This window comes from Sitophilus oryzae, unplaced genomic scaffold (assembly GCF_002938485.1).
Source record: "Sitophilus oryzae breed Bouriz unplaced genomic scaffold, Soryzae_2.0 scaffold_1499_pilon_pilon, whole genome shotgun sequence".
Lineage (NCBI taxonomy): Eukaryota > Metazoa > Arthropoda > Insecta > Coleoptera > Curculionidae > Sitophilus > Sitophilus oryzae.
Window position 1 is genome coordinate 2,098,672 of NW_022146168.1, and position 18,492 is coordinate 2,117,163.

General features: G+C 33.5%; 1 long non-coding RNA gene across 1 annotated transcript; it reads left to right on the top strand.

Moving 5' to 3' along the window:
- Positions 1-17,551: 17,551 nt before the first annotated feature.
- LOC115877841 lies at positions 17,552-18,291 on the top strand. The gene is made up of 4 exons (XR_004049413.1): positions 17,552-17,678; positions 17,720-17,827; positions 17,880-18,213; positions 18,257-18,291. It is a non-coding gene; the product is annotated as an uncharacterized LOC115877841 (long non-coding RNA).
- The last annotated feature ends 201 nt before the right edge of the window (positions 18,292-18,492 follow it).

Here is an 18,492-nt window from a genome sequence, read left to right on the forward strand (position 1 = left end):
TTTTTTTAAATGGAAACCATAGTTGGCGATGATTTCATATAAAGCGCCATTTTTTAAGCTTTTCAGCGATGTAAGCTATAATATGTTTTCTTTTTCGAAAAATTACCAGTTATAGCCAATTCTTATCTTTTTGAAAAAATATCTCGGTAACAGTAATAGATACGAACATGGTTAAACTGGGACAAAGTTGCGTATTGGGATGTTTACCAAGATGCCATCAAAAAAGTTTTAAAAATTTCAAGGATTGCTGAGTTTTTTGGAAAAACTGATTTTTTCGAAAATCAATTTTATTTTTTCCTGTCGTTATTTTTTCGAAAATCAAAAACAAAATTGCACATTCTCATAGCCACTTTATTAGGGCTATCTGATAGTATTTTTAGATTTTCAAATTAGCTGATAATTTGTGAGATACAGAGGCCAACTTAAGTTTTTTAAATACGGACCGGTATTTTTTATTCCAGGTTTTGAAAGAACTCGGTCTCCTGAATACAACGATATGCCACACTTTATACTTTTTTTTGTTTTGGATACTTTAACTGCAACAAAACTATTGAATTATTATTTAAAATAATTTCAAGTACGACTCTGGTTTCTTAAATTATTTAATCTGATTATATTCATGGCAGCAATATTGATCAGCGCTAATTAACATTGTATAAAGAAAATCAATTGGAAGATTTAAAGATAATTATTTTTAACTTTTTTTATTGAGAATTTGAAATCTCAGTGTGCTCATAATATTAGTGTATCTCATAATATTAATCGTAGTTCCAGGAACCTCGCTGGACATTATACTGCTCTACCATTTCCAATCCATCTTCCGGGAAAATGATTTGATTGTTTATATTATATTATATATTAATTATTTTATATTATTTTATTGCATTTGATTTTCCGTATTCAATGTTTTACCCCACGTCATTGTTTGAAAGCTTATCAATATTGTAACGATGAATATATTAAATATTAAAAAAAAAAACATAGCCGGACTTGATATTAGTTTAAATAAATTGTGTTCAAATGTCAAAACAAAAAAATATATTAAGTGTGGCATATCATTGTACTCAACCTCAGGAGACCGAGTTCTTTCAAAATCTGAAATAAAAAATGCAGGTCCGTATTTAAAAAAATTAAATTCGTCTCTGTATCTCTTAAATTATCAGCTAATTTGAAAATCTAAAAATATTATCAGATAGCCCTAATAAAGTGACTGAGAATGTGCAATTAGTTTTTTCATTTTCTAAAAAGTAACGACAGGAAAAAATAAAATTGATTTTCAAAAAAATCGGCTTTTTCCAAAAAACTCAGCAATCCTTGAAATTTTTTAAACTTTTTTGATGGCCTCTTGGTGAACATCCCAAAGCGCAACTTTGCCCGAATGTAACCATTGTCGTATCTGTTACGGTTACCGAGATACCAATGCTCGTACCTCGAATTTGTAGCACCCTGTATAAGCTTAATATAATTTTATCTTAATTTTTATATATAATTTTAAGCTGTAATTTATTAAATATAAATTGTAAAGAACAGTTTAATAAAATATTCTGTCTTTTTATAAGTTATAAATCATAACAGGATTAGAATACCATATCAACTAAGTGAAATCAGCAAAAAAAAATAAAAATTGGCTATAACTTAGTACTTTTTCGAAAAAAACATATTATAGCTTATATCTCTGGAAAGTTAAAAAAAATGGCCCTTTTTATGTAGTCATGGTTTCCATTTAAAAAAAACATATGTTTATGTCATATGTCAAAGATGACAGGCTTCAGAAAAAAATGGAGAACACAATCTCATTAAGGATGCAATTATTTCCAACTTTTATCTGAAAACGTTTTGTCTAAAATAGATTATAATGGAATTAGGGAGTATTTTTAAAACAGCCGAAATTTATTTTTCCGAAATATCTAGTAAGCCATAAACTTTTTCGAAAATCCAAAAGGCGCATATGATTGTCCTCGGAAAACTGCAATTCTTTCCCTATTTAACCGACTCTCTAGCTCCACTAGTTTCCAAGATACCCATAGAGAACATCGTAGGAAACTCACACTGTATAATAGTAATACCTACTTATTTTTTAAATGAACTGTATTATAAGCAATGAATCAAGTTTCAAGATTATTTGAACGAACGAGCCATTGTGATTTGATTCAATTCTGACGACTCTTTTTTAGGACTATACCGGGTGTTGCATCATCGGACGGGACATAGGAGATCCCATGTAAATTTTAATGGGGTCAATTCCCTATATATTTTAGAGAATAATTCTCTTTAGGTTTATTGAAGAGCACTAAAATCACATTGAAAAGAATAACTTTAGATATTTTTGATTAGCTCGTTTACGAGTTATCGCCGATTTCTTTTTAAATATTTCTCCTTTCTTATGACCCTGTATTTACTTATGAGCACCAGTCAAGGTAAAAAATAACTGTCAAATGAAGTTGTTATTTCAGATATTTACCTATTTAGTGCTTTATTATTATTGAAAACTCATTCCTATATCGGAAATCTTAAAGATGTATTTATAAATACAAATTAATATGAATTAAAGTAAAATAAAGTAATCAATTACAAGGTTAATTATAGTATTATTACAATATTCAATAACTTATTAATTTAGGTACCATTAAATTGTTAGAACTTTAGGATTTAAGAAGATGTTCAAATATTCCTCCATCGACTGCTAGACAATAACCCAGGCGATCATAACATTCTCTTCTTACATTCGCTAGTTTTTGACTCGTCTAGATTTGGGTATATTTTATCCTTGTATATCCTGTTTTTTAAATGGCCCCAGATAAAGAAATCATTTGGCGAAATATCAGGAGACCTTGCTGGTCAATTTACTGTATGATTTAGGCCAATAACGTTTCCGTTAAAACTATTGTCTAAATATTCCCGAACAGCCAGGGTACTATGTGCCGGGCAGCCATCCATTTGGTACCAAACTGCCTGATTTTCCCTAGCGGCATCATGTAAAGCAGGTAAAATATGATTTTCGAGTACTTCCAAATAATATTCTGCATTTAAATTTCGCGCAAGAAATAATGGCCCGATAATATTGTGTCCGAATATCCCTGCCCAAACATTTACTTTCTGTGGATATTGCGTCCTTGTTTCGACAAACCTGTGTTGGTTTTATTTGTTCCAATATCGATAATTTTGAACATTGGGTTCATTATTTAAGGTAAACGTGCATTCGTCAGTGAAACATATGTTTTTTAAAAATTCCTTATCCGTGTTTGCTCTTTCCATCATATCAAAACAAACCGCCTGCCGGCGTATTTCGTCCCCATCTCGTAGCTCTTGGTGCTTTTCATATTTGAAGGAATAGTATTTATGTCATTTCAAAATTCGAAACGCTGTAGTGTGATCTATTCCTATTTCATCCTCAAGTTTCCTTGTGCTGATCTTTCCATCGTTCTCTTCCACGCACAATAAAACTTCCAAGTCGGTATCATTTCTTGCATCTTCTCTTTGTTCCTGCCTTGCTTCACATCTGCAGTTATTTATTAGGGTACCTTTGGTCTCAAATCTCTGGATATTCCTTGCAATTGTAGATTTTCCAGGTATCGGTCTATTCGGATCGAGGGGTGTCTCACTTGGGTGAAAAATGTACATGTACTGCCAAAATATCATGTTACTGGCAAGCGACTGCCAATGGTTGCGAAGAAAGCTGCCTATGACTGCCATGTAATTATATAGGTGACTGCCAGCGACTGCCAAAAAAATGTACATGTAATTCCAATAGTGAGACACCCCTCGATTCGGATACAGAGCAGCAAACATGTCCGACACCTTTTAATAACTATTTCCTTGATAATACCATTTAATTATCAATGCTTTTTCTTCGGTAGTGTAATTCATGGCTAATATTTTCGATGTAGATATGAGTTTTTAATAATAATAATAAAGCACTAAATAGGGAAATTACTTCATTTGACAGTTATCTTTTACCTTGACTAGTGCTCATAAGTAAATACAGGGCCAAGAAATCGGCGATAACTCGTAAACGGGCTAATCAAAAATATCTAAAGTTATTCTTTTGAATGTGGGTTTTAGTGCTCTTCAATAGACCTAAATACATTAAAATTTACATGGGATTTCCTATGTCCCGCTCAACGATGCAACACCCGGTATAATTTGTTCAACTTTTATGGATCCGTGCTGGCCACGTTCAATTGAACGAACCGTATTCTATGCGGTGAATCTCTCTCGCGATTCATATGTAGTTCAGATGAACGAGTCGTTCAATCTTTGCCCATCTCTATTTCGGATAGCTCCCGTATCTTATTGGAATATATGTTATTCGAACAAACAAACGATTATGCATACATGGTGTATCAATAGTTGCCTGCATCGACCGCCTGCCCGTTTGAACTTGCCGCTCTCAAGGCACCGTGTGCAAAATTACGTTGCAAATAATGCTCGACAGCTCTCCCGTCTGTATTAACTTAGTTTAACAACACTCGAGACCTGTTCCTAATTAATTCAATTACGGTCTGGCGAGATGCACTTTAAAATGAAAAAAATTTGGATATATTGGATTAGATATGATGGAGTTTGATCAATAAATAGATTATCCTTGATTTAATATTTTTATATACACTGTGTCAATTTTAAACCTTCCCACCCTATCTTTCTTGCAGTTAAAAATATGAAAAATCGGAAAGACACCTCAATTTAGAGGTGGGCAGAAGTTGAACGAGTCGTTAATTTCAACGAGTATTAACAATGAATCGTGAGATTCGATTCACTGCTTAGAATACGGTTCGTTCAATTGAATCGTGGCCAGCACGGATCCATAACATTTGTTCAAAGAGTCATGAGAATTGATCCATTGCTTACAATACGGTTCGTTCAATTGAATCGTAGCCAGCACGGGTCCATAAGATTTGAACGGTGAGCCGTAAAAAAGAGTCCTGAGAATTGAATCGGATTACAATGCGATCGTTCGTTTATAGGCATAGAGTCAGGCACCAAGAACAAAACCCTAAACAAACATCATAGGCATAAAATGCAAAAGATAAGAGAGTTATTTACAAGAAAAAAAACATATTTATAATGTGCTTAGTACGAGAGTATCTGTAAGGTATTTAATTTTCACGTTAATATTTTTGTTTAAATAGCATTAATAAATATCATATAAATGAAAAGTGAAATATATGCAACTCTAAATAAATATTGTTGGCCTCTGCTCAATATGATAAAAAACACGGCGTCAGCGATGCTTAGAAAATGAAGATCGTTATCATTTTATATGTAAAATTATATGGGGAATATCATCGATGTTCATTTCCGGAGCCAACTGGACGCCATTTTTTGCATGCGGTATTATATACTATTTATTATGGTTATTAAATCGGAATTAAAATAGCTCTAAAAATATTAAATTGGTATTAAGAAATCTTTAATAAATAGTATATATGAATTGGATTGATAATTTAATATTATTGATAAAATAATCCAATTATGCCAGTGTCATGTCAGTGTTGAAAAACAAATGAAAGAACTGTATATTTCTTTTCTGGTCCCGTAAGTAATTGTCCGACCAAATTGTCGCTGGTAGTGCCAGTTACGATTCTTGTTTTTATGAAACGTAAATTGTGCATGTGGTTCGTTGAAATGAACGAATCGGAGGAGTTGATTCAATATGAGAAATTGAATCGTGTGATTCGATTCACTAAAAAGAATCCTACCATAAAGAAACACTAACCTGAAAACCAAAATGTCAATGTGGTCATGTTTAATTGTTTCTGCAACTTTGAAACGCGATTATTCGGAAACCTCTGGACAAAAAGCAACTAAGTTGGATACCACTGAAAAGATAATTAAAGGCCCTTTAAAACGATGTGCCACTTGACCCCCATTCTCATTTAAGATTGTAAGAGTGACAAAAGGCTAAGAATATTCATTTAAAGTGTCCCCTTTACAAATTCACTCCCCTTATTATCTGGTTGCAAAATCCCCACACCCCTACCCACGATCGTCACTCTATCCTGATCCGAAAGATACAACATCCTCCCATAATCTAACCTAACCTAACTACCTAAATTTTATTTGTAAAGGAGACACTTTAAATGAATATTCTTAGCCTTTTGTCACTCTTACAATCTTAAATGGGAATGGGGGTCAAGTGACACATAGTTTTAAAAGGCATTTAATTATCTTTTCAGTGGTATCCTACTTTGTTGCTTTTTGTCCAGAGGTTTCCGAATAATCGCGTTTCAAAGTTGCAGAAACAATTAAACATGCCCACTTTGACATTTTGGTTTTCAGGTTAGTGTTTACACAAAAACTATTGCAATGGATCTACTGTAGTACAAATGATTAGAAGATTAGGTTACCCCACTTACGCCCTATCTTATAAGTTGTTCAAAATGTTGCCCATTTTCCTGTAAACAACAATAAAGTCTGTTTTCAAACTCCTCCGTAACATTTCGGAAAACTTCACCGGGAATTGACCGGCATTCTGCTGTAATTCGCTTTTTAATATTATCAATATCAGTAGGTTGTGTTGTATAAACAGTGGATTTAAGATGTCCCCAAACAAAGAACCCTAAGGGTGTTAAATTCTGTAATCTTGGAGGCCATTCAGTTGGTCCCCTTCGGCCAATCTATATACCCGAAAATCTCCCGTTTAACCACTGTCGGACCGAAAGCAAATAATGAGGTGGAGCAGCGTCCTGCTGAAATGTTAACAAATCCTCCTGTAAAACTGGACTACTCTGCATCAATTTGAGTTTGTAGCTCTTGGGTGATAAGAGGATCAACATTTTCTTGAAACATATTAAGATACAGATCACCTGTCAAGTTTCCTTCGATAAATAAAAGACCAAAAATAGCTTTTTCAAGAATGCCAACCCAAACATTAAATTTTTGGGGATATTGTGTATGTCCTTCTATTGTTTCCGTGACTCCAATATCGACAGTTTTGTTTGTTAACATTTCCATTTAGAAAAAATGAACATTCACCGGGAAACAGATATTCGACAGAATGTTAGGGTTGGCGTTGATTTGACGACTCATGATTTCACAAAACATTTCTTCTATCAAAATCATCTTCATAGAGTTCTTGAAGTATCTGCATTTGGTATAAATAGAATAGTGTTTTTCTTACAGTCTCGTGTTATATCCCTGTCTTTTGTGCTACTGTGCGCAAGGATCTGGTGAGCTCTGCAGCAAATAATTCCAAAACCTCAATTTGAGCTTCTTCATTCATCACTCGTAGGTTATTTCTTTTTTCTATTACTCGCCGAACCAGTTTCGGAGAACTTTGCCACCAAATCCCCCACATATCTGTGACTTACTTCACGATTTTGATTTCTTTCATAGAAAACCCATGCCGTCCTTCGTGCGTACTTTCCAACCTCTCCATAAATGAAAATAATTTTAGTTCTTTCTTGAAGGACCATTCTTACACTTTATGCACTTAATAAAAGTTATCACTGAACAGCCCAACAAGCAAAAGCGAATTAACAAGAGTAATATTCCTGTTTTGGTAATGTCGCTAAGGAGACTTAGGCTATTGTAAATAACTTAAGGAATAAGACTTCTTCGTCTGGCACAGTCTTTAATTCACCTGATTAATGTGGCTAAAAATTTAGTGAACACCACAACTCCTTCCCATGATTCACTTTCATATCTCCCTAAGGCAAATGAGAATTTACACAGTTTCTTCTTCACGCCCGTAGCATTAGATGAGCTCCGTAGTACTATTAATAGTATTAAAAACAAATCCTCATCTGGGACTGATGGGCTTACTCTCAAAATGTTCTCTGAACTTCCTGAATGCACATTAAACCATCTTACTATTTTAATTAACGAGTCATTCCAAAAAGGAGTTTTTCCAAACTGCCTTAAGTCAGCAATAATTATTCCTCTGTATAAAGGAGGTGATAAAGATGAAGCTTCGAACTATCGCCCAATTGCACTCCTGCCCACATTATCTAAGATCATTGAAAGAAAAATGGTTAAAAAAAGGTTTCTATCTTTTCTCCTTAAATATAAAATACTTACTACCCATCAATTTGGATTTCTAAGTAACAGTTGCACAAATGATGCTATGTTCGACCTTTTTAATAATGTATACTCTAGCCTGAATAACCATCACTCTACAGCTACAATTTTCTGTGATTTCTCTAAGGCTTTCGATTGTGTAAATCATAATATCTTAATTAACAAATTGCAATACTATGGTTTCAGGGGAGTCAGGGGAGTGCCGCTCGAATGGCTTAAGTCATATCTTGGCAACAGAAGACAGCTTGTGAGGATTGATACGTCTATATCTTCTTGTAAGCCTATAGAATGTGGTGTCCCTCAGGGTTCAGTACTTGGTCCTATTTTGTTTCTGGTGTTTATCAACGACATTGCAAATCTAGACATTAGCGGTCAAATCTGCCTCTTTGCGGACGATACTAGTTTCACTTGGAGCGGCCCAGATGTTGCGGCACTATATGATACTATATCCAGTGACTTACGCACCATTAAGTCTTGGTGCTATTCTAATCTCCTATGCCTCAACCTATCATATAAAAGTACTATACAACCTTATGTACTTAATAACACCACTATTGACGTCGTGGACTCTGTGAAATTCTTAGGACTTGTTGTAGACAACTCGTTAAAATGGGACTTTCACATTGAAGCCCTATCAAAGAAACTAAGCGCTGCCTGTTTTGCGCTAAGATCAGTTTCTAAGGAACTTAACTTCTCAACCTCTAGAATCGCCTATTATGCCCTTTTTGAGTGACATCTTCGTTATGCCCTTCCATTCTGGGGTACTTGCTGCGCAACAAAATTTGATCGTGTTTTCAGACTTCAAAAGAGAGCAGTTCGATATTTATTGGGACTGAACAGTAGAACTCACTGTCAGAATTTCTTTAAAAATTTGAAAATACTGACTCTTTCTTCTTTATTCATTTTTGAATCCGATTGTTTAATCCGCAAGCACATATCTGCTATTCCCGAAAGGCCATCTCATAACTATCCACTTAGGAATGCAGAGCACGATCTTTATCTGCCAACCCCGAGCTCAGAACTAGTTAAAGGTTCAATACTGTACAATGCCAAAAAAAACGTACAATCATCTGCCTTTGAATATCAAATCGCTTTCATTCTTTCCATCATTTCGCAAAGCTCTAAAATCATACCTACTGGGGAGAGCCCTATATGCGGTAAACGACTTTTTTGTTGATGTTTAATTATGAACAATTTTGAATTTTAAAATTTTGATCATCTCACACACTGGTCAAAGGTCAAGTATTTAATATTTTATAACTCTAAAATTATATCTATTTACTGCGTACTGTTCTAAAATTGTCCATGTATATTCTTTTTGTAATTTTAAAGACTTAAATTTTTTTGAATTGTATTATTTGTATTGTGTATTTTTGTTGTTTGTATTTTCTTTGTGATTTTGCTGTTTGTGAGTGCTTTGTCGATGAATCTGTTTTGGCATTTTGTACAATAAAGCGTTGTTTGTTGTATCTTTTAAATTTGCTGAATATTTTTATTTTTTTTTTGTTAAGACAAGAACGTATTTTTAGAATTTGTTGATAGAATAGCAAGGCTTGTGGAATTTCAGTGATAAGACATCGAATAAACGCAAATTAACTAGGTAGGTACTCGTAATTTTTTTAAATTAGGAGGGGAGGGCCAATTGTTTCTGCAACTTTGAAACGCGATTATTCGGAAACCTCTGGACAAAAAGCAACAAAGTAGAATAACACTAAAAAGAGATGTGTAAAACAATGTGCTTTCCCTTCCCTAGGGGGTTTAAAAAAAAGGCTAAAAATATTCATTTAAAGTACCCCCTTACAAATAAAATTGGCGCGTCTTTCCTATTTTTCATATTCTTAATTGCAAGAAAGATATTAAAGGTGGGAAGTTTTAAAATTAGCACAGTGTATAACTTCTACATGATATTACCACAGATTAGGTATCCTATAAGTATACAGATAAAAATCTTATCCCTAATTCGTGGTACGAAAATTGTTTTTTATGACGATGCGCGAACGAGTCTAATTCCCTGTGCGCAAAAATAAACTCGCGTAAAATAACAATAAACAGCGTAATAGAGAGATATCGCTAAACCGAATAGCGTGCATGGACGTTAATAAGGCCAGGTGTTATTTCCTTTACGTGAGGTGGTATTAACTCTCTTCATTTATAGTTATCGGATCGGAAAGAATTCTGATCGCGTCGCGTCCGCTATTTAAACTTAACCTAACTTTGAATTTAAAACTTTGAAATTGTTTTGTTTACTAGGTATTTTAAAACTAAAGGGCTAAAGTGCTTATTTCCAGTACTTTATTGTTCAACATCTGCCAATGGGTTTCGGGCAACAAGCAACAAATTCTCTTAGAAGGGCTAAGTCGTCATCTGCTGTAAACCTAAGACTCTTTATAGGTTCTTTAGTATTGGAAGAGGTGGAATCCATATTTTGGGCCATATTTATTTAATTAAACCCCAAATCCCAGCTACTTAAATATCAAATTACCTAATAAAACTAAAGCAATAATTCAAAACAATTCAAACATAATCTAAAATAAAAGATCTCGCCGGCCGGCTCCAGTTGTCAAATACCCGCACATGCGACATTTAGGCAATTTTTAAACGTTATCAGAGGTTATTTAGAAAGAGCGCTTGGTGTAATTGATCCGCAAATTACGTCAGGCGGTAACGTTATTAGCGGGTGTTGCGTTAAAAATTGACTCGCGCATATCGTAACCATGATAAGGTACGCGTAAATACTGGATGACGCTATTCGGTTTTTCGATATCTCTCTAATAACTGTGCCGGTCAGGCGCTGTGCACAATTTTAGAGGCCATAAGTGGGCGTGCTATGTGCGCAAACTAGTAACCTAACTAGTGCCCGATTCCGAAAATTGGAACCACGAAAAACAATAAAGAAAAAACAAAGATTATAATCTGTATAATCTGTGAGATACTTAGTTTCGTTCCCCTTTATTTTAAATCTCACTTTGATAGTTCAAAAATTGCAGGAATTAGGACGATAGGAACGTAAAAATTCCCAAAAATTTCTGCGAATTTCGCAGCGAAAAGTTAGAATTAACGACGAGAGTTCTTGGGCTGGGTGCAGTCTAGAGTTTTTCTTTTTGATTTTCCTCGAAGTTATAGCAGCTAGTTTAAAAGTAGTAAAAAATTAAAGTAAAAAGTTTAGGTGGGAAGATATAAGAAAGTTGTATGGAGGCTAAGAAATATGGAATGTCTGGAAGTGTGTCATTCCTATCCGGAACAAAACATGATAGAAGACTTTGGAGTTCATACCACAACAAATAACTTGAAAAGTATTCTAGATATTTCTCGGTCATTACTTGAGTTTATCCTATACACTATATTTTTACACGCTTTAAACAAAACTAGAACAACACTGATAAACCGGAATAAGTTAACTACATTCGATACCAATAATTAAACTTTTAGTTACGTAATCGAAGGCGCGATTTTTAAATTCATTGTTGCCAACCGTGGACCTATTCGGCGCCGGGCTGAATAACTGGAATTTAAATTTCCCGCTGTGGTTTCAGGTGGTAGCTCTGCTGTAAAAAATGTCAAGTTGCTACATTTATTTATTTATTTCCTGACATTGTCATTCGTTTACTTTAGTTTTGTATTACCAGTTTTTTGTTTAAATGAATTGTATTGTGATACTTTAAGTTTAAAAATTTTTACTAGCAAACTTTGTAGCCGAACGTTGTTCTTTTAGTGCGAAGAGGTACAACTTAACAAGTATAGCTAGAGACGTGAGAAATATAAAATAAGAGACGTCCCTCGATGCGCAGTGGACAGCCCGCAAATTTGCTTTAATCAGATTTGTCGTAGCGTAACTGCATCTCTCTTTCTCCGAATGCGTTCTCTCTCTACCGTGTGCGCGACCGGTGCTATCCCCAAGTCTCTTCCTATATTTGTCAAACTGTACAACATAGCTTAATAGCCGTAAAAAACTTATAGCTACTTTATTAGAATATTTAGAACGGGAAAGCGGTAGTAATGGCCTTTTATGTCCCTTAAGCGCTGTTAAGAAGGTCAGTTTTGACGATGTAAATAATAACTGTTTATAAACTTACGTGCATAGAAATCGGCCCACTGTGAACTTTTGGTTTTAACTGTGTCTTTTAGAATCTATTTATCAGAGCAAGTAAAAAATATGAGCTGTTTCAAAGACAATTTAACATGCTTTAATATGAGTATAAATTTATCCAGAGTACTTATCGTTTATATGCGTAGCAACGGGTAAACAAATGAAAGGTATTTGTGCTGTGGTGACAATAAGAATAACAAACTTGTCAAATATTGCAATTATTACCTTTGTTATCGAAATTTTCACATTGTTCTTTTGGATTAGTTGTGTTTCACTGTTTGATTAGTGTTTCAATTTAATGCATACATTATCGGAAAAAGCCGCCCAAGTCATCGCTTTAATCGAAAATGGACTTAAACAGAGAGCTGTAGCTCGGCAACTACATATGATGCGCGGAGCGGTTCGAAGAGTGTGTGAACGATTTGAGGAGACTCGATCCTTTCTAGTAGGCGACCTGGAACTGGTAGAAAGAAACATACAACGGATCGTAATGACCGCTTTATTGTGTCAACAATGTTGAGAAATCGGCGTTTTAATGCTATTCAGGTGCAACAACACCCTGAAACACGAGGAGTGACTATTAGTCAGTGGACAGTAAGACGAAGACTGAAGAAAAGTAACATGACCCCCAAAACACCCGCAATTGGTCCAAAACTTGCCCCAGCTCATCGTAAAGCACGCCTGTGTTTTGCACGGGAACATCTGAATTGGATACTAGAACAATGGGAATCTGTTTTATTCTCAAATGAGACCAGGATATGCCTCTATGGTAGCGACCGAAGAAGAAAAGTGTACCGGAGGCCAGGTGAGCGATTCGCAGAATGCTGCATTGAGGAGTGGATTGCTTATGGAGGTGGTTCCTGCATGATCTGGGGTGCAATTTATATGACTGCGCGAACCAATCCAGTTTTCATTCATTGGGGCGACCGTCGCGTCGGCACGGGAGAGGAAGTTTAACTGGTGCTAGGTATATTGACGAGATTTTAGCAGTTCATGTGGTACCTTACGTCGACTACATAGAAACGAATTCACTTTTATGCATGACAATGCGAGGGCACACACATCAAGAATCGTACACGATTAGATTTTAGAAGTCGGTTTTCGGGTTATGGAATGGCCAGCATGCAGTCCAGACTTAAACCCGATAGAACATTTATGGGATGAGCTAAAACGAAGAATTTGTGCTAGACGAAGAGCCCCAACTTCTATTCCATAGCTCATTGTTGCAGTAGAGGAAGAGTGGCTTAACATCCAGCAAGAAACATATCAAATTTGATTGAATCTATGCCAAATCGTATGAGAGATGTTGCCAAATCGTATGAGAGCAAGAGGGGCTCATACCCATTATTGAAAATTCAGTTTAGTTAATTGTCCATACATAAATAAATAAATAATAACATACCTCTTAGTAATAAAAAACGATAATTTCTTTCATGCATTAATTTTCATGCAATAATTTTAATCCAAAGAAACCAAAATACAAATTAATATCTCTAAAGTCTTTTCAAAGAATATGAAATTGTCTTTCAAACAGCATATATTTTTTCTTAATCTGACAAATAGAATCTAAAAAATATATAGTTAACTTCAAAAGTTAGCCTTGGGCTGATTTCTATGCACGCAAGTGTATATTTATAATTAATTTATATTTGTTTCCTAAAATATTTGATTAAAAGAAAATATATAAAAGTGGGCAACGCTGTGCCGGCGAAGCTTAAACACTTGACTAAAACTTATTTGATATGAACTATACAGGGTGTTCCAATATTACATTGACAGAGAACTACTACGTATTTTTGGAGTCAAAATAAGTTCATTGAATACAATTTACCTCTATACAAAAGTGCTTCGTTTGTCCGCTAGGGGGCATCAAATTAACACATTTTTTCAGATATTTTAAGAACTGTTAATCCGATTTGAATGAGATTTTGTTCTCTCAGTTTTAGTGTTTTCTTTTACTTGCTTTTGAGCTTTATTAAAATTTTGTAAAATCCCTAAGATGAATAAAAATAAATTTAGATATTCCAGTACTTTCCACCGAAGAATTAAAAGGAATCATTGCGAGCTGATGCATCAACAGAAACAAAAACTACATCTTTCTATAATCCTACTGATGAACATCATAAATCAGGTAGTGACAGACATTTTTGAAGCTGTTTCTGTAGATGAGTGTAGTGTTAGTTCATCTCAAAACTGAATCTCAGAGGAGAACTAATTTGAGAACCAACAATATAAAACAAGAGCTAAAAGAGTGGGCGTTAATTTTAATGTTTTAAGGAACTTCCCTGCGCCACCAAATTGCCACTTAATTGGAGCGTTATGCTACACCGATCGCGGCTGTGGCGACTATACATTCCATTGGTGCCACTATAAGGTTCCGCCTTGTCCTTTGAAGTTATTTTTTACTTATTGTGCATTTTCTATTATTAGTGTTTCTATATTATTCAGAGCTCTGATATATATAACGCTCCAATTAAGTGGCAATTTGGTGACGCAGGGAAGTTCCTTGGAAAAAATCACTTTATGGTTCCAAAGAATCTTTGACCATGTAGTTCCAAAAAAGTTATTGTTTCTATAAAGTCGCCTTTGGATAGCTACAATTGCCACTTTATCTATCCGAAGATTTCAAAGGTCCAAATGGCCTAATATGTTATTGTTCCCGGTACTTTGTGGAAGCATATGGAACTATAAAGTATCTTTCGGATTAAACGGCCATATTTTTTTATGAATTTTTAGACGAACAGCCAAACGGCTCAAACATTATGCGTTTTTAAGCTAAATATACCTAGATTAAAGCTTTTTTCCTTAGTTATTTTGTTATTTCTGACAGTGGACTAATATTTTAAAGTTTGACCCTGGTTTCAAGCAAATTATTATATTTTTTTAATTACAAACATGAGTTTCTATTGCAAATAATATAATAATTTGAAATATTTTTGGAGGCGCTCGAAAATTTTGTTATATAAACCCATTTGATTGCGTTCTGGAATTTACCTAAAAATAGCGTTAAAATCGCACCGTAAATAACAAATAACGAAAAAATAATAATGGCTTCCATAATTATTTGCATCATGACATTTATTTTTATGAAATGTGACATTGCATGAAGAGGTCGCTGCGAATAAAGTTCAACTAAAGTCCCTAGATATATAAAGTACCGCAATTGGTTTGTTCAATGTTATTGGCGCCAAAATGGCGGATTTTTGGGGTATTTCTGGGAAAACTGTAGTGGTAGGACTGTTTAAATGTCACATTTGTCTGAATTTGTCATGTCAAATGTTGAGAAGCTGTCAATTTCAGAATAAAAATATTTATCCACATATTTTAAAATAATTATAAAGCCACTAAAATGCTACAAATTTATTAGTTAATAATGTATAGGCGTCGATATCTTTAGTGAAGAAATGTGTATTACAAGAAAAGGCCGCCATTTGATGTGTTTTCTAACATCGTCGATATTCAATACACGTTAGGTAGTGGATTGAATTTATTTATGCTCCAGTGAATATTTTTAACAATCTTATTTGTAGTATAACCTACTGGTACATAAAACTTCATTATAGAACAAGACAAGACCACAATAGATCTGAGAAGGTCGCAGTGGGTCAGGCCGAAATCAACCTCTAGAAATCTAATCTAGAACAAGACAAAGACCTTACTTGCAAACTACCATACATATCTTTTAAAAAGGATGCTAAGTGTAAGTGAAATCTCTACGTAATCATTCCCTAAAATGTTTAGTGTAGTTTAGTTTTCAACATTTTGCAGCAAGAAGTTTAGATAAATCTACAATATATTATCATCAGACCAAACGAAGGATAATTATTTAAAAGAATAAGTTATGTTATGATACATATATAGATTTGGATGACATCGCTTCAGGTGGTTTTACCAGTCAGGACTAACAGGGATATTAATCAAAACAATGAAAAAAAGCTCAAATAAATTTGATCCTAATAACAAGAATGTTGTTTATGCATATGCTAACTATATAGTTATTTTCATGGACTTAAATAGATTAGTTTTTATGTATTTATTGATAGTAATTAATATTTTTTGGTTCATATTGTAATTACTAATAGAAAGTAAACAATATAATGTAAGCATGTAAAGTTATATTTAAAAATTTGGTCTTATACTGTCAGTTATAAATAAAAGTGTGTGATTTAAATTTGATTTTTATACATGACATAAAATTGTTAAGATTCATTTGAAGTTTTACATATTGTCGAGGTAAAATTATTCCTACTTAATTTATGTATAACAATAATTACAGTTATTTCAATGTTAAATTTATAGCAGTATAACTTTTTTATTATAATGATACTTAAACATTATGACACTTGTTGTTTTAAAAATATAACATTAAATTGCAGAGTAAAATATATTTTAATTGTATTATGTGGTATTAACTTGCTTTTATTCAACTAATAATAAATTTGTTGTATAAAATGACTCCATAACATACAAACCTTAATTATACAGCACACATAAAGAGCCCCTATGCGTTTCAAGCTTCTTTCTAAGTTATTTATAAAATAAGTGCACAATTACATACCTAAAATGCTGAAACTACCTGAAGTAATACTAATTGAAACAATCTTTCTATCAATATATTAATATATTTCAAAAATAGCAGGTATGTATCATATCAATTTAATTATTACATTTATTTGTTTCAACCATGGTTCAAAATTTTCTCGTATAAAAGCCGGCCTTCAAATTTAAGTTTGTAGCTTATTCATAGTTCCAAAGACTTTCGTTAAATCATGCTTATTTGTCAAAACTAACTACAGCATAACTGGTATAATAGGGAAAGTTTACTTATGGTATAGGTATCCCGTTCTCATCAACAAACAAAGTTTTTCCAATTGTTTCGACTGAATTAAGTACTAAAATTCTAAATGTTATTCCAACTTTATTTCTTCTTACCTATTAACTTACTTCTGTTGGCGTACTTTGCGCTAAAAGGTAACATAAAATAAATGCTAATACAAATGAAAAACACTTGTACGGAAACCATTCGTTTATAACCTCTTAACATATATAGGCCTAAAAAATTAAATTTATGAAATTGAATATTAATATACAACCTGATATTACGTTAAAATGAGGGTAAATTGTAGATAATAAACGTAATTCTATTACAATTAATAAATATTTTATTTTACGGCTTGCCTGTCAATGTTGGTCGGCCATATTGGCGCCGGACCGACCAGCCAGCGACCAGCTGCTTAAAAAGCCGAAACTGCGAAATGTTGGCCTCCTTTATAAATTTGCCGCTAGTTTTGGCGCCAATATGGCGGTAATTGCGGTACTTTATATATCTAGGGACTTTAAGTTCAACTAAAGTCCCTAGATATGTAAAGTACCCCAATTACCGCCATATTGGCGCCAAAACTAGCGGCAAATTTAAAAAGGAGGCCAACATTTCGCTCTTTCGGCTTTTTAAGCAGCTGGTCGGTCCGGCGCCAATATGGCCGACCAACATTGACAGGCAAGCCGTAAAATAAAATATTTATTAATTGTAATAGAATTACGTTTATTATCTACAGTTTACCTTCATTTTAACGTCAATTATTAATATTCAATGTCATAAATTTAATTTTTTAGGCCTATATATGTTAAGAGGTTATAAACGAATGGTTTCCGTACAAGTGTTTTTCATTTGTATTAGCATATATTTTATGTTACCTTTTAGCGCAAAGTACGCCAACAGAAGTAAGTTAATAGGTAAGAAGAAATAAATTTGGAATAACATTTATCATTTTAGTACTTAATTCAGTCGAAACAATTGGAAAAACTTTGTTTGTTGATGAGAACGGGATACCTATACCATAAGTAAACTTTCCCTATTATACCAGTTATGCTGTAGTTAGTTTTGACAAATAAGCATGATTTAACGAAAGTCTTTGGAACTATGAATAAGCTACAAACTTAAATTTGAAGGCCGGCTTTTATACGAGAAAATTTTGAACCATGGTTGAAACAAATAAATGTAATAATTAAATTGATATGATACATACCTGCTATTTTTGAAATATATTAATATATTGATAGAAAGATTGTTTCAATTAGTATTACTTCAGGTAGTTTCGGCATTTTAGGTATGTAATGATTGACTCCTCTTCTAAACATTCTACATTCTAGGTATGTAATTGTGCACTTAATTTAAAAATAACTTAAAAAGAAGCTTGAAACGCATAGGAGCTCTTTATGTATGCTGTATAATTAAGGTTTGTATGTTATGGAGTGATTATTATACAACAAATTTATTATTAGTTGAATAAAAGCAAGTTAATACCACATAATACAATTAAAATATATTTTACTCTGCAATTTAATGTTATATTTTTAAAACAAGTGTCATAATGTTTAAGTATCAT